This window comes from Mizuhopecten yessoensis, unplaced genomic scaffold (assembly GCF_002113885.1).
Source record: "Mizuhopecten yessoensis strain PY_sf001 unplaced genomic scaffold, ASM211388v2 scaffold10407, whole genome shotgun sequence".
NCBI lineage: Eukaryota > Metazoa > Mollusca > Bivalvia > Pectinida > Pectinidae > Mizuhopecten > Mizuhopecten yessoensis.
This window is the reverse complement of record NW_018408531.1, coordinates 18,563-36,814: the sequence shown is the minus strand read 5'-3', so window position 1 is coordinate 36,814 and position 18,252 is coordinate 18,563. Positions and strand designations below refer to the sequence as shown.

The 18,252-nt window shown below is 37.5% G+C and overlaps 1 long non-coding RNA gene across 3 annotated transcripts; it reads right to left on the bottom strand.

Moving 5' to 3' along the window:
- Positions 1-1,656: 1,656 nt before the first annotated feature.
- Positions 1,657-17,045, bottom strand: LOC110460470. Of its 3 annotated transcripts, XR_002464019.1 has the most exons (6): positions 16,871-17,045; positions 10,837-10,941; positions 8,118-9,086; positions 4,432-4,581; positions 3,651-3,726; positions 1,657-2,858 (listed from the first exon to the last, which is right to left on the bottom strand). It is a non-coding gene; the product is annotated as an uncharacterized LOC110460470 (long non-coding RNA). The 3 variants fall into 3 exon arrangements; XR_002464018.1 differs by lacking the exon at positions 3,651-3,726; XR_002464020.1 differs by lacking the exon at positions 3,651-3,726 and having other exon boundaries at positions 4,509-4,581.
- Between the last annotated feature and the right edge of the window lie 1,207 nt (positions 17,046-18,252).

The window sequence follows — 18,252 nt, the reverse complement described above, 5'->3', positions numbered from 1 at the left end:
GTGTGAGAATATTCCACATGATGCAGTACCAGCAGAAATGCCTTTAACAGAAGATCCTGAAAATATGTCAGACATGGAACATTTTCGTCATCTTGTCCGACAATTTTAACAATATGCAACATGCTGTGCTAATTGCTGTTTCAAAAGCCATGATGGAAAATTGCTGGACCATTGTAAATATGGTTTTCCATTTAAGGTTTAAAACGAAACAAGCTTGGACAACAGTGGCATTCGAACTATATATCAAAGACGTCAAGAAAAGGACTCGCGAACAGTGCCATACAACCTGAAGATGCTGACACTTTGGCAAGGTCACCTTAATTAGCAAAAGGTAAGCCAAGATGAATGGGAATTATACCTTTCAAAAAACATTGCAAAGGCAAAGCCCACTTTTTACTTGCATCTTCCAGAAAACACATCAAACCCTGAAAGTGTCTACGCAACAAAATTGCAGGTAGACTGGAAGTGGATAACATCTTAATGGGGTGCCAATTGTCCAGAGGTAGTCGAGATGTCACCTTCATGCCAACAGAATTTTAACCGAAAACAGCTTATCTCAAGAGAGTATTCCATCTCCCACCTGTCAAACGTTCAAAGGATATATATTATAACAATCTTTTCAAGAAATGACTTAACAGGCCTGGAATTCTGAAAGATGTCCCTTACACTGACTTTGGCCGTCAATTTCGATATGTTAATGGCTGCAACAAGCAAGACAACGAGTCTGCAACAGAAGAAGAAGAACCCCACCCAAAGAAATCCAAAACATGTGATGCTAAAGGACGAAACATGGTGAAACGAAAGCCAGGAAAAGAAGCCATCCCTCGGTACCGATACATAGTTCCATTCGGTGATGACCAAGACAACTTTTACGAACAAAATTTGATTTTGAACATTCCTCTGACAAAACAGTGCATAAACCATTATTTCAAAAGAAAACAAATCAAAAACTTACACAGAAGAACGTGCCACCAGAGGTATGCTTGAAAAAACTGAGAACTCAATGCAGGTACTCCACTTTTGCAGAAAACAAAGGATTCAAATTGGACAAAATAAAAGACATAGCACAAAGATTAGTTGACTGCAGATGGATTGACTCCGAGAAAGTTGATGTGTTTCTCACTGTGGTAATGGTAAAGAGCGTCCAAACACTGAACTTGAGTCAATGAAAAAGGTAACCGATGATGCAATTCAACCTGATGAATGTGATCTTAGATACAGGCTAAATGTAGAAATCTGGATGCAATGGTAGCAAAATTCTCTTCAAGTCAGCGTTAAGCCTATAATTGGCTAACAGAAAAATCTTGAAAAACAAATCTTGCATGCATTGTTGGTCCAGCAGAAAGTGGAAAATCATTTCTTCTGAATGCTATTGTAGAGGCATGTGCACACAAAATCCACATTCATAAACTGGCAACAACAGGAGTAGCTGCTTTTTAATATAAATATAATATACAACATTTATATAGCGCCGTATATAATTTGTAAGATTACTGTAAAGCGCTTTACAACATATGGATAATAGTAATGTTTGTAATTGTGAAAACAAAAAACAAAGGCTTACAATCACTTTTATACATTTAAGCAAGCAATGTGCACATAATTGAACAAATAAAAGGGTAGTATTTACATGACGTCTTTGCAAGGATTCTAAAATGCAGACGTGAAGAGGTGAGTTTTGATGTCCCTCTTGAACTTGGCGAGGGTATTTGACTTTCTAATAGTAGATGGTAAGCTGTTTCCTCAACAAGGGAGAAACAATCCACAATTTCCTTAAAATGAACATTGAGTGCAACTTCTATCTAGAAAAGCGAACATCAGAGTATGCTTTGGTGCACAATGCTGAGATCCTCATTGTCGATGAATTCCCCTGGATGGAAAAAGCAGTACTTCAGAAACTGGACAATCTGTGTTGACTTATTGAAGCGTCCCAGAATTTAAAAAAGCCATTAAGAGGAAAGCAGTTCAAGATATTGCTGCTGAAAGAAGTGAAGAGGCAGAAAGATGACAACTACCTAGAAATGCTAAACAGCATCGGGCTTGTTGAACTAACAACAGTCCATAAGCAGATGCTGCAACAGCGCCTTGTCCCAGATACTTAATTCATTAATCTGCCAACTCCAATCATTGTCTCTCTACGAAAAGAAAGGGATCAATGGAATGCATTCTTCTTGCAGCAACACATTTGAGAAGAGTTCTCATTTCATGCCAATGACACTGACGGCAACGGACATGCATCGTTCGTTATCACCGAGAACGACTACCAGATGTCATTACACCCAAAATTGGAGTACAGGTCCTACTTTGAAAAAAACATCAATGTTGCTAGTGGATGGGTAAATGGAACTCTGGCATTTGTAAAGGATATCAGCGATAGCTTCATCCAAATACAACATCAAACATTACAAAAAACAACATTAATAACCAGGATGAAGCGAAATCTGGCTTACAAGAACAGTACTGCAGGAGTCATAAGAGAACAATCCGTTTACTGCTTGGATGGGCATTAACAGTTCATAAAGTCCAAGGCATGACGTTGGAAACAGCGACTGTTCATCTTGGTCCATCTTTCTTTGCAAGTGGACAGGCATATGCTGCTTTGATTCGAGTAAAAAAAACTTGCATCTAACTGCGTTGAGCGAGAAGGCAATAGTTCTTGATCCAAGATATCGTGATTTGCTTGTATGGATGAACAAAGAAGACGTTCTAAAAAAGGATGCCTGCACATCCAATTCTAATGCCATCTACATCTTCAGTGATGAAGGAAACAAAAACGGCCTTTTCTAGATGATTGTCCAACACTTCCAAAGAAGGTTTCTTCTGAGAGTGACCAATATCCGAAGAGCATCCAGGAACAACTGAAAGAAAATAAATGAAATATGTATTACAGAATATGGAACCTATCAGACTCTGCAAACTTGACACCAAGTTTTCTATTCCTGCAACAAATATTCAACAGAACATTCATCCAGTATTTCTACAACATCACGAAATTCTATACACACCTTGACAAGAAAACTGTATGTGGAACAGTATATCAATCGGTCTAACTGGCAACACAAGTTCAATGATAAGGCTCAGAAACTGGTGCAGATACTCTCATCAAGCACAAGACTCAATTTGAACACATCTTCAACACTTACTCTGTAGCGGAAGAAACTTTCGACCAAATTGTGCAATCAACGACCCTTGATGGAGCATGGGGAGGAGAATTTCACCTACAAGCTCTTGCCAAAGGTCTCAAAAGAGCAATATTTGTGTACTCAAGTTTCAAAAACACAGAAGGCATACTCGTCTTTTCACCAAATGAAGAGGTACCACTGCATTTGGCTTTTGAACACAGATTATCTGATCTTGACAACACCTAGTTTACTGGCCATTTGACAAAATATAGCCGAAGCAGAAATGCACTGCGAATTCCACTACTCTGCCATTATCAGGAGATCACCAGAAAGTGTAATTTTCCAACCATATTTGAATCTGTTCCAATTCTGTGTAGTGTTACTACCGATTCCGCTTCATCAGAAATACATTAACATTTCCATCATTTACCAAGAAATCCCTCATCTACAATTTTCTATATTACCATTTATTTCCGGTCAATACATAAATTACACTTCATATCTATGACACGAATCAAACAAAAATACCTGCCAAACAGCTTCAGCAAAACACGTGTCAATGACTTCAATACCAGCAAAGGACATATTTTAGCAGCACCAGCATCTAAAATGGATACCTGTCATTAACAGTTGTGTGGTGTTACTACCAACTCCAAAAAACAACCATTCTTCTGCAACTTTCATATTTACTATAACTTTCCAGTCAACACCTTAACTAAACTTCCTATCTACGACAGGACTCCAAGACATCTACCTTTGATCCATGTCAATCACTATAATACCAACACAGGACACCTGTCAACAGCTTCAGCATCTACCGTCAACACATGTCAATCACTATAATACCAACCCTGAACACCTGTCAACAGCTTTATCATTTACCGTAAACACACGTCAATAACTACAATACCAGCCCAGGACATCGGTCAACAGCTTCATCATCTAATGTAGACATATGTCGATGACTTCAAGTATTTACCATGGGCACATATCAATGACTTCAATACCAGCCAAGGTCATCTGTCAACAGCTTCAGCTACTAGAGCTGACACATGCCAATGATTTCAATACCAACCCAGGCATCTCTCAACAGTCAGCTTCAGTACTACCGTCGATACATGTTAAACACAACACTTCCAGCCCAGGATGTCTGTCAACAGCTTAGCATTTACCGTCAACGCACGTCAATTACTTCAATAGCAGCCTAAGACATCTCTCAACAGCTTCAGCATAAAATAAAGATGTATGTCGATGACATAATTACCAACCAAGGACATATTTCAACAGCTTCAGCATCTAAAATAATTACCTGTAATAACAATAATAATAATATCAACAGGACTCCAATACCAGCTAAGGACTTCTGTCAACAGTCCAAGTATTTACCATGGGCACATGTCAATGACTTCAATACCAGCCCAGGACATCTGTCAACAGCTTCAGCATCTACAATGGATACCTGTAATCAAAAATTGTGTGGTGTTACTACCGATTCATCTGAATGTTTCAAATTTACTATGTATTTCCTGTCAATACATTAACTTAACTTCATATCAAAAAAGGTCTTCCATACCAGCCAAGGACATCTGTCAACAGCTCCAGCATTTTTCATGGGCACATGTCATTGACTTAAATACCAACCCAGGATATCTGTAAACAGCTCCAGCATTTACAGTCGACAGATGTCAATCACTTGAAGCATCTACCAGAGACACACGTCAAGGGCTTCAATATTATCCCAGGACATCTATCAATTCCTTTAGCATCTTTCTTTGACACATGTCAATCAACAATACCAGATCAAGACATCTGTCAACAGCTTCAGCATCTACCGTTGACAAATGTCAATGACTTCAATACCACCGAAGGACATCCGTCAACAGCTTCATCATCTACCTTCAAAACATGTCAATCACTTTAACACCAGCCAAGGACATCTATCATTAGCTTCAGCATCTACATTGTACCGTCAATACGTTAATCACTTCAACACCAGCAAGGACATCTGCCAACAGCTTCAGGATCTGCGTGGCGTACAGTAACTACGGATTAATTAACAATCATTGGATGTATTTTTCAAATTTGCTATGTATTTACTGTCAACAACTTTACTAAATTTCATATCAACAAAGGACTTCCAATACCAGCCAAGGATATCTGTCAACAGCTACAGCATCTACCGTCGACACATGTCAATCACTTCAATACCAACAAAGGAATCTGTCAACAGCTACAGCATTTACCGTCGACACATGTCAATCACTTCAATACCAAATAAGAAGTATGTCAACAGCTACAGCATCTACCGTCGACACATGTCAATAACTTCAATACCAACCAAGGAATCTGTCAACAGCTACAGCATCTACCGTCGACACATGTCAATCACTTCAATTCCAACCAAGGTATCTGTCAACAGCTACAGCATCTACCGTCGACACATGTCAATAACTTCATCTACCGTCGACACATGTCAATCACTTCAATACCAAATAAGAAGTCTGTCAACAGCTACAACATCTACAGCTACAGCATCTACCGTCGACACATGTCAATCACTTCAATACCAAATAAGAAGTCTGTCAACAGCTACAACATCTACCGTCGACACATGTCAATAACTTCAATACCAACCAAGGAATCTGTCAACAGCTATAGCATCTACCGTCGACACATGTCAATAACTTCATCTACCGTCGACACATGTCAATCACTACAATACCAACCAAGGAATCTGTCAACACCTACAGCATCTACCGTCGACACATGTCGTCAATCAATTCAACACCAACCAAGGAATCTGTCAACAGCTATAGCATCTACCGTCGACACATGTCAAACACTTCATACCAACCAAGGAATCTGTCAACAGCTTCAGCATCTACCGTCGACACATGTCAATCCCTTCAATACCAACCAAGGAATCTGTCACCAGCTACAGCATCTACCGTCGACACATATCAATCACTTCAATACCAGCCCAGGAATCTTTCAACAGCTACAGCATCTACCGTCGACCCATGTCAATCACTTCAATACCAAATAAGAAGTCTGGCAACAGCTACAACATCTACCGTCGACACATGTCAATAACTTCAATCCCAACCAAGGAATCTGTCAACAGCTACGGCATCTACCGTCGACACATGTCAATCAATTCAATACCAACCAAGGAATCAGTCAACAGCTACAGCATCTACCGTCGACCCATGTCAATAACTTCAATACCAACCAATGAATCTGTCAACAGCTACAGCATCTACCGTCGACACATGTCAAACACTTCATACCAACCAAGGAATCTGTCAACAGCTACAGTATCTACCGTCGACACATGTCGTCAATCAATTCAATACCAACCAAGGAATCTGTCAACAGCTACAGCATCTACCGTCGACACATGTCAATCACTTCAATACCAACCAAAGAATCTGTCAACAGCTACAGCATCTACAGTCAATACCTCTCATTAAAAATGGTGTGGTGTTACAACTAATTCACAATAATATTTCCATTGATCTTCTAAATAATTCAAGCTACAACTTCCATATTTGCTATGTATTTTCTATCAACTTATCAACTATATCCGATTCATGCAGTGGTTGCTGCTGAATTAAAGCACTCAACCCAAAAATACAAACACAACATTCTTTGTTAGTCAACTGATATACACTTGACTCTACAAACCCTGCAGTAGCATATCACTTGATTATGCAATACATGTCTTCCAGTCACCAACACATAACCTTTTCTCTATGCATATTCTGGGATATCAAATACATTTTCATTTTGTTTTACCTGTACAAGTCAATACAGCATGTATTTTGGGGTTCGGTTTGTAAAACAGAGAATGTGTGAAGGAGGTGATCAGTAATAAACCTAGGACCTGCAATATTCTACATTGATGCAGTGGTTGCTGCTAAATTAGTGAACATCCAAAAGAAGAACTTTCTACTTTTAATCAAAAACTTCTGCTAGTATATTGTGTACTTCATTTGAAACCTGGCTAAAATTTAAAGAAACTCATAGCATACCATGTTTTACTGATAACAATGTAGAAAATGAAGTTATTGTGCAGTGGTTACTGCCAATCACTCATTTCACCTCATTTAACGATTGCAATACTAGTATTGTTATGCATGAACCTAATCAAAAATATTATTTGACAAACATAACAGAAAACGATTTTACTGCAAATACTAATTCATGTTATAAATGTGTTTATTTATTATATCTTTAAACACAAACTCATAAAATGTATAAATCAACTTAGGGCAAAGAAATATTAGGGCGATACCTCCGAGGAAGACATCGGATAGTAAAATACCAGAAGAAAAGAGTAATTATCAATATAATTAAGAATTTGTCTACTTACCATATTTATCATGCAATGAACACAAGGGGCCATGCCCAACAAATGAACTTAGACTCTAACTTGACTTATTGCAGAACAAACCAGATACAAGTAGCATATACCTGCATTTGTTGCCATTTTTACTGAGATCCAATAGATATATCTCGGTTTCTCACCAGCCACAGACGTATTTCTGGATAAATTACGAAAACGAGCAAACAAAGCAAGTGATTTACGCTGACTTAAATAGAAATATCACTTAAAAACTTCACCCAAGTGAACTATATGAAGATGTAGGGATGTACATTTTCCGACATGGGATACCAGCTAGCAAAATTCTACAAATACCTCTTTAGAAAACATGATATTGTTCTTGTCTTTCAGAAATGCACTTAATAATAACTGACAGCCTGGGACGAGAATGGACTTGGAATGTTCATCAACAATGATCTGAATATATCCCGGGTCAAACAAACGAAACCGGTGTACCAGACATAAACAGGGGAAAACACTTAAATTATGCCAGCAAGACAGCTATGTTGATATGCAATATCAATTGAACAACACTATTACGTTAATGAGCAGCCTCATTGTAGAATTCAACACAAACAACAAAATCTTAACACCATTCTTGGACTCACCAATTGTCAAGGCAGCAGGAAATGGTCGCCGGAGATATCATTTTCAACAAATTGTAGCTCCGCCCTCAGACACAAAAAAAGGAAATGGAGATTTACATTACAAAACATTATGGACAGAAATATCAGCCTTGCATAAATTCCTAATCAATCAAAACTGAAAGATAAAATGTAAAAGCAGTACATTTCTGCCAATGTTATGCCCCCCTCCCCCAACCGCCATTACCCCCAAAATAAACTTTTTTTTGAAAACAATGTGACAAACTGACAAACTCTGCTGAAAGCAATATCTTACCGATTGGACGCATCTCAAACAAGTAACTGCAAAATATAATATTTGGTAAAAATACTTTCCATAGTTTTTGATAAGATAATACCAAGTCGCGCATGGCTAGTGCTTTCTCCATTCAAATTCTGTCAAATCAAAACAATGAAACTCCAATCATTCAAGTCTACTTTTACCAGGAATAACTTACAGTCGCAGAAAAATTATGTAAACCTGTACAATATTTCTAATTTGCTGATTGTCAAATGTTGATTGCAAACTTAGTCTTAACATTACATCATAACACTACAGTACATACATGCATTGTTATAGTCTGTTAAATATCAGTACCCTATTCATTTTGACTTTTTCAAGAGAACAATCGTTCAGACAGCTAACAGGAATGCCCCTACAAAAGCTCCAGACACTTGTCACAGCTGTTTTAAAGAAAATGCCAAATGGCAAGTTAGCAATATTATAACCATGTATTGAACTAATTAACAGAAGTAAAGCTATTGACAACAACGCAACGATTTTCACAACAACATACATGTTCGATAACCCTATTCTCGTTCAAAATTTAAATCCACTTGTATGGGACTCTTACGATGTCCAGCCCATGTACACTACAGCAGATGCTGTAGCAACTTTTACATTTGTCGATGACATGTGCATGTCCATAGATATTTCATCTACCCATTTTCTACCTGAAAATAAAGTGAAACTTCTATTACAACCTTTCCATCTTGCCATCACTTTGCCATCAGAAAATATACAAGTCACCCTCTTGGATCACAGTGACGCCAAATATTCAGATCTATTTACAAGCAAATTATACAAATGTACAGGATAGGATTGCAGAAATTAAGGAAATAATTCTGCTGCGTGAAACAAATGTACCCAAATGTGCAGAGAAAATTACAGCAGAATATGCAAAAGCATTATTTTCTTTTCAAGAATAGTTGAAAAATTCCTTTATGATAGAAGAATAAACTATGATCAACACAAACATCTACGCACTTTGTGCCAATCAATGTTAGTTGAAACAATCATGTACACTATATATATATATATATATTGGTGAATTTTCTGAAAACTTAACTTGCATGTTAACCATTAAAAATGACTTATCCATAGTGACTAGGTGGGAGATTCGCTATTAAATTATTCATCACATGTTATAAAATCAAGAACATTTTTCTCATGTCACTTCAAGCTGTAAGTGTGATTAGTGTCGAAAACCCTTATATATACTGGTATGTTCATATTACCAGTAGTACCATAAATGTATGTGAGAAAAGAGAATAGAACATTTCCTTTCATTTGAAAGCAACTTTGCAGTTGTGTTAGTGTGGTGTTACTTCCAGCTCCTTGTTAATCAATTATATATATATAACTGTGACAAATGAAAAGTTGACTTCATTTTATAAAGGTATTTGAGTTGTGTGATGTTACTGCCAGCACTTTGTCAATTATAAGTAAATTTCACATACATGACAAATAACCAGTTGATTTACATTTGATAACAATTCTTCCTTTACAATGTATATATTCATTTTAGTACAAACTTCTTTAATTGTACACAAAAATCACTACCATATGTTCATATATATAAATCATGATGTAACGATAACATTGCTCATATAATTTTCATCCGACATATATTTTATGTCAATGGATATTCTTAATAAAACTAATTTGAACACTTGCAAGCATGTATAAGCTTTTAATTGTTGATATACATTTACATTGACAGTGTAGCCTATTACAGTAATCAATCTACAATGCAAGTCATGGTCCAGAGTCCTATAGCCAGAACACATGGGTTCGTTAGAATAAGAATACAATGATAAACGTATAATGAAATATGGGTTAGAGACTATCTATACAGTGTAGGGGATATACTATGGGGCGCCGTTTTACTGTTTATTCCCATTTAGTGATATCACTTATATTAGTCGTTTCGTTTTAGTTATATCAGTTAGTCGTTTAAGTGATATCACTGACTTATGAGAGTGTGTTCACACAAACAGAACACTATACATGATTCCTCTTACTTTTTCTAAGTGATATTCTTAAATAAAAAATTTGTTTAGGTGATATCACTTAATCGTTTCAGTGATATCACTTAAAACGACGAAGTGATATCACTTAGTCATCTTTTAAATAGGCGATATCACTTATTGAATAAGCGATATCAGTTAATGACTAAGTGATGTCACTTAAAGGACCAAGTGATATCACTTAGTCATTAAGTGATATCATTAAATGGGAATAAATAGTAACACGGCGCCCCATACTATACTGTCTTTTTCAAGTACTGTGCTTTGAGTTTGGAAAGGACTACTAGAATTGCTCAGATTACAAAAATTCAGCAATATGGGAATAATAGTTTTTATCAATTCATGATTGAAAAAGGCCCATAAAACATCAGTGAATATTGATTACTGTGTTTACCTTTCCAACACAATTTTGAATGCCGACTACATATGTCTCTCAACCGTCCCTGGTCTTCTTTCGTCGTCTGTGTTTTCAACTTTACTCAACGATGACAGGTTCTCGCTGAACAGAAGAAAAAAACCCAGAATCAATATACGTTATGCATGTCATATTGTTTTCCTTGCAAACATAAATCCTAAGTTCCGAAATCAAAGCATGCATCTCAGCGTTGCCGCCATTAGATAGGCCCTACTAACCTAGTCATTGGCAAACCAGAAAACGGCATCATAAATCCTGATTTAATTTCCAAAATGTTTTTCACTCAAACAAAATTAAATACAATGAACACTTCAGCAATACGAAAAAAACACGTTTGAGAGATTAATAGAATCTAACCTGGGTATGTTCCATGAACAGGGATTTTCAGTACAGTACCAGGACCCTGGCAGTACTAATACCAGGGACGTTTACTCATTATACGTCCCTGCTAATACTAATAAGGAAAAGCCTCGTGCTACAACGTTGTGCAATCGACCGTGGGTATTCGACGATGCAATTTACAAACTTTGAAAGTTTTACCCTCGGGTTGAGATAGCCTTGTCTAGAAAACGCATGGGTGAGAAATTATCCATCGGGTAAGATTTGGCCGTACAGAACGAGGCTTTGCATCATTTGTTGGGCTTATCTTCTGGAGCCTGATCAATATTTTGACTGAGAAAACATTGGTTTTTATTACCGATCTTGTACATTGTGTGCCTCCGGGCGTCTGTATAGTGAAATTATACACTACTGCAATCAGTGTTAAATGATAACGACGGGAAGTGACGTCATTTTCAGATTATAACATATATAGGCCTACATGTAGTTCTCGCATTGCCGCATTCGTCAACTGAAAGGCCGTAATAGCGGACGTAAAACCCGTTAAATAAATAAATAAACAAATCAGCATTGCCGTAGTTTTTCGTAAACTATAGACTGATAATCCCAGATTTTCTCTATATTTAAAAACGCGGATTTCCTGCAGTTTAGAACATTATCAGTTGCACTATAAAAAGTATTAGAACCCAGTGCCAGCTACAGTGTGTAATGTATTACCACTCAGATTTCTTTTTTAAATCTTCAATGAGCCCGTGGGATAGACACGGTGGCATTTTAGATACAGTAGGCCAAAGATCTATATTATAACAATCTCGGCTAAGTGCGTAGGCGCACCACTATATTTCGCGCTCGATATATTTCCGCTTAGATAACAAAAGCGGGAGTTGCGATTCCCGATTGTTATTTAGTTCTCTGAGTAGGCCTAATATATAAATACTTATTATCGGTTAGCTTGTAATAATAATAAAAGGAAGAAGAAACGGACCAAAAACAATATGTCCCTCGAACTTCGTTTGGGGGACGTAATAATGATAAAAATAATAATAATAATATGAAACGGACCAAAAACAATATGTCCCTCAAACTTCGTTTGGGGACATAATAATAATGAGAAGAAGAAACGGACCAAATACAATATGTCCCTCAAACTTCCTTTGGGGGACACAACAATAATTATAAGAAACGGAGTAAAACCAATAAGTCCCCCACTTTGTTTGGGGGACTTAAATATAGCCCATGGAAGTTAGGGATAGATGCATAATAAATTATTTGAGAGACAGGCTGTCGTTATCTGAATGTTATGACGAGATATTTTGGCATCGCGAAATTTTGGTGTGTTCAAATTCGATACCAAATATACCAAAATATAGCCACATCNTTTATGATCTATTTGAATGACACAGCTTTGCAAGCAAACAAATCAGAATGCGCTAGCGCGCTNCAATTACTGTAGCCGTGGAAACACTTGATGATCGTACATAGCAACAGTTTTCGTATAATACAATATCAACACGTCACACATGCAGAACTAGTTTCATATTTCGAGTTACAAAACTGAAAAGGAACATCAAACGATCCATTAGTAGGTTTAAAGGTGATCATGCGAAAGAACGTTTACTTTCTGAACATGATTGAAGAAAGTTTAACATACAATTTAAATATAATTTACCTATATATATGGCGTAGTGCAGAAAATCTCCTCGTGCCATTCTCATCATGTCGCCAGGTTTTCTTGCTTGCAGTCTTTTTTCGATCCTAGCTCTTTTGGAGCTAGCTAACTTGCAACAGAGGAAAGTTGCAAGATTCCTTTCATATGCTGGATCCTGTCGAACAAGCCTGCGGATGGTTTTTGGGTTGCGGCAGCATTCTGGCAGTTACGGGCTTAGCTCGTACATGTCCGGGTTTCCACCTGGAGGGAGTGGCGGTCCACCTTCGCCTTTTGGTCAAGGTGGCCAGCCCCAGTCTCAGGCGCTTAGGTTTTACCTTGATAAAACCAGGGGGAGGGGGGTCCTCGATCTCGTCTGTTCTTGCCCAATAAGCAGGGTCAGCAGGATATCTCCTCTCTGTCAGTGTCTAAATGGATCTGTCATGTCATCAAGTACGGTTACGACAACTCAGATGATCAGGATTGGGCGTTGTATACGGTGGTCTGAGAGCGTATGAGATCAGGGCCCTTGCTGCGTCATGGGCCCTTCTCAATGGGTCCTCCTTTCAGGAGGTCATGTCCGCGGCGTTTTGGCGCGGACAGACTACCTTCACGGATTTTTATCTCCGGTCCTTGGTTTCCCCCTTCCGACGGATTGTATTCCTTGGACCGGTGGTGGTTGCACAGTCTGTGGCTGTTTCACCACACTTATTCAGTGATTTTTAAATAGTATGCTATCAGGTACCACGGTGGTACACCTGCTCGTTTCACAGGGAGGTCTTCCATTTTTTAATTACTTTCGGAGCTTAATATTATTAGGGGGGTTCCTTGAACCTATTTCCTACCTTGAGCATGTCTCGAGTTTGTTCCGTCAGCCTGGTCTGCCTGGATTCGAAGCCTCCACTACGGTAAGACGAATTCGCATACTAAAGTTATGGTTATTAGTACTGAAATGAAGTTGAGTTTTTTTGAAGTAAAACCGATTTTCATGATGTAATACTTACCATAACTGTATAGAGTCCCACACTGTATTCCTCCCCTTGCCACATCATCCCTGCTGCCTTTAGGCTCCATTAAAGGGGTTTGAGGTTTTGTTTTAGGGTTACAAAGATGGGTGTAGATGTTGTTTATGCATACTAAAGTTATGGTAATTATTAATGAAATGAAAACAAATTTTACCTGTGTTTTCTTTGTCTCACTTCAGTTAATGCCCATACGATAGTTTTACAGAAGTCCTATAATTAACATGTATGAGTCATACTGCTGTTAATTCTTAATTTGGATAACATGCAGTTATAAGACAACACTGTAGTATTCAACAGGTTTAATGTACCAATGAAAGAAACTCTTACTTCCATATCCAGTTGCATTACATGTGTGTATGTGTGTATGGAGTTATCGTTCATTGTTATGATCCGGGTACATGTCATTAAAGGCGGCCATTTAACTGTTGGACTGTTTTGGTTGTCATGATTGAATTCGGGGCCGTGATTAGATTCGAAACTACAAACACCAAATCCCCGATACCGAAATACAAATAGGTACCAAGAAACTGTCCGTGTTAGACCAGGAAATCATTCCACACCAGAAGTTACTAGTAGCACCGAGGGATTAGCTGTAAGGTATGATATACTTTTTTTCTATTTGACTTTACAAACTACTGTTTGTATCGGTAATTTTGAAATTGGTAATAGACTATGCCTGTGAAAATAGCCGGGAGATGAATCCTTCAAAATTTTTAAAAATAATAACTTGTTTTCTAGCAGTGCACTATTTAAGAGGTGGTTAACTTGATGGTTAGAACTTACGTGTTGTATGTACAAAAAAATATCACAGTAATTTGTTACCTCAATACGATTAATTTGCAGAGTCTACTTCTAAATCAGTTACGTATATTAACACGTCGTTGTGTGTGTGTTTCCAATAAACATCTATAGGACTAGCGCATATACTGTAAAGAATCAAGATTTCACACATTTTACCTGTGTTTTTTTTATTGTCTCACTTCAGTAAACGTCTATACAACATTTTACGGAAGTCCTAAATATAAATTGTTTGAGTCGCACTGCTATTAAGTTCTAAATTTGGATTTGGATAGCATGCAATTCTGAGAACTAATAGGTTCCATGAAATTTTTCGTATATATTCAAGATTACAAAAGAAATAGGGTTTGTTTAGGCTTTCGGAATACCTAGAACATCCTAATATACATGTAGGTTGTGAGTGATAGGGGGTGGGATGTGAGTAATAGGCGACGGGTTGTGTTTGATTAGGGGCGGATTGTGTTTGATAGGAGATTGGTTGTCAGTGATAGGGGGTTGGTTGTGTGTGATAGGGGGTTGGTTGTGAGTGATGGGGGGTTGGTTGTGAGTAATAGGGGACGGGTTGTGTGTGATTGGGGCGTGTTGTGTTCGATAGGGGATTGGTTGTGAGTGATAGGGGGTTGGTTGTGTGTGATAGGGGGTTTGTTGTGAGTGATAGGGGGTTGGCTGTGAGTGATAGGGGACGGGTTGTGAGTGATAGGAGGTTGGTTGTGAGTGATAGGGGCGGGTTGTTTGTGATAGGAGGTTGGTTGTGAGTGAAAGGGGGTTGTTTGTGTGTAATGGGGGGTTCGTTGTGAATGATAGGGTGTTGATTGTGAGTAATAGGGGACGGGTTGTGTGTGATTGGGGGCGGGTTGTGTTTGATAGGGGATTGGTTGTGAGTGATACGGATTTGGTGTTGTGTGATAGCGGATTGGTTGTGAGTGATAAGGGACGGGTTGTGAGTGATAGGAGGTTTGTTGTGAGTGATAGGAGGTTGGTTGTGTGTGATAGGGTGTTGGTTGTGTGTGGTAGGGGGTTGGTTGTGAGTGATAAGGGAGGGGTTGTGAGTACTGACCTAATGGCGTGTGACCCGATACTGACCTAATGGGAGAGTGGACTGGATCTACCCCTTACCAGTTATTTATTCGATAGTGTGTATGTACTCTCTATCGGTAGGCTACACGTCCCTGGTAGAGTGACATATAAACATACAATTTCGTCACATCGTTATACAGGTGAACAATACAAATCGGTCACTCAGTCATAGCTTGACAAAGGGACCAGACGTTGCGACACGTTTAATGCGTACATTAATTATGTATAAAATAAAACTTTGATATAACGTATTATTAGCATTGTCACTCTGGCCCAATTTTTGTTGTGTTCCTTTTCAAAAGGAATATTTAATAAAAAAAAACATTTTGTGATGATGCATTATACAGAATTATAGTTGTTCAAAGTTTCAATGCTAGAAAAAAAAATGTTTGGCAAGCTAATTAAACATTTAATATACAAAGAGGGGTTGCATACTATTACAGATATTTATATACAAACGAGAAATATCTTCATTTGAAACAGAAATGTATATGGTGAAAATTGAAAATTCTTTAAAACGAATGAAGATATCCTTTTAATATAATATAATAGTTGCTGAATGTTAAGCTGACTTGTCAAAATATCGTCCATTTAGAACTCACAAGTGGTTATGCGAAACCAATGATATTACAGAAGAAAGTCTGTAGTTAAATTCAGATGCCTGTATTATGCTAGGCCCTGCCTACAGAAACTGCATTACAGTAGCTATCATGATTTGCATGTGTAGAGTGAAACCGGCTCCTGTGGACCGATACAGCACTACTGCAGTTATATTGAAAACATAGCAATGATATCACAAGTGTCCCATCAGCTGCACGTACTGCCCACTAATACATATGTACATAACGCATATGTTTATATGTATAATGATGTTACTATAATCGCAAAGATAGCACCATATTTTCTATAACCCAAATCGACAGATGGTGTGACTACCAATACAGAATGTATGAATGTTCAGTCGTTTTTTGTTTACTTTGAGCCGTGTCATCCTAAACAATGAGTTATCGACACTCACCAGCAACTACCAATAGTGGCGTATACACGATCGATTAATGTTTTCATGGGACTGTGACAGTAATCAAGTGATGTCGACAGCCATACCCGGTTCTGAGAAATAAAAACTTACAGTGCAGTCTTATGTAGGGATACCTATTCCGATAATCTTGACAAGTAGCCATGCCTGTATTTGATGTTCCTTCCCCTGGAGTCGCCGTAGTGCAGGATCAGACGAGTCTGGTGTTGCTGCTGCTGTGTAAACGCTAATATTGATCCTCAAGTCCTAAATAGCTATATTTAGTAGATACACGTCCAAGTCACAGAGCGGCAATGTCGGTGAACAGTTAAACAACCCTACTGTTTACTTTCGGTTTTTTTCCTAAATATACATGGCATAATGTAACTGTGGCAAATTTATCTTTGCTGAACACAGCAACAAACTATGTATTGAATTATATCTGTTTATTTTGATTCTGCATTCAGTCGAACCATACAATTCAAATAAAAACACAGCAAATATACAGCATTTTAAATCAAACCATCTAACTGTATAACATACATAACATAAAAATCAATTGCATTTACATTACTCGCCAAAATCGTTTGACACATTGCTTATATGCTTCTTTAGAATAAAAGAACTAGATCCAACTTATAGATCACTAATGATTTACACATACTGTTAAACATTACTGATGTTGATTTATTTATGGACATGGATACTACTCGCGTCGCAAACGAGTTCAAAAAGATAACGAGTTTAATTAAACAACGATTTAACTGTATAGTTTTATTCTGGATATCAGATTATGGTTTATCGTGGCCTGCACGGACCTGGAACTCACACAAGCACATAAGATACTTTTGTTTTACCTTTTCCAACAGTATCCTATAACCTAAACTAACTACCAACGAAGAAAGGAGATGGTATACGGATTATCAAATCACGAAATAGAGTTTCTACGATTTCAATTTGTGACCATTCCCATACATTTGATTAACTATTTATCTTGGTTCCATGACATAATAAGACAGGTTATTTGTCTTTATTTACATTTCGTCATAAAGCTGTTACAACTCTTTCTATCAAAGTTCGCCCTGTCATACATTTATCTTATTACAAATCTAGTATTAACAATTGAACTATTACATTTTAAAATGTTCTATTATTGTCCTTATCTTTATTTTTCTCCAAATCATCTATCTAATGAGTATAAGTTAAAATTCAAACGAATAAAAATGAAAGATACTCTCTAACTTAAACAGTCCCACAATAACAGCAGACAACATCTATAATGTTACATAAAATGGCGCGCATAGACAAGACCATATTTCCTCTGATTATTGAGATCACGTTCAATCTCAAATACGTATTATATATCAAAGCTTTACTTTCTACACAAACAATGTCCGTATTACACGTTTGATACTTACATTGTTTGTGTAGAAAGTAAAACGTTGATATTACATATTTCAAACTGATGAATCTTATAGAATACAACACTTATTGTA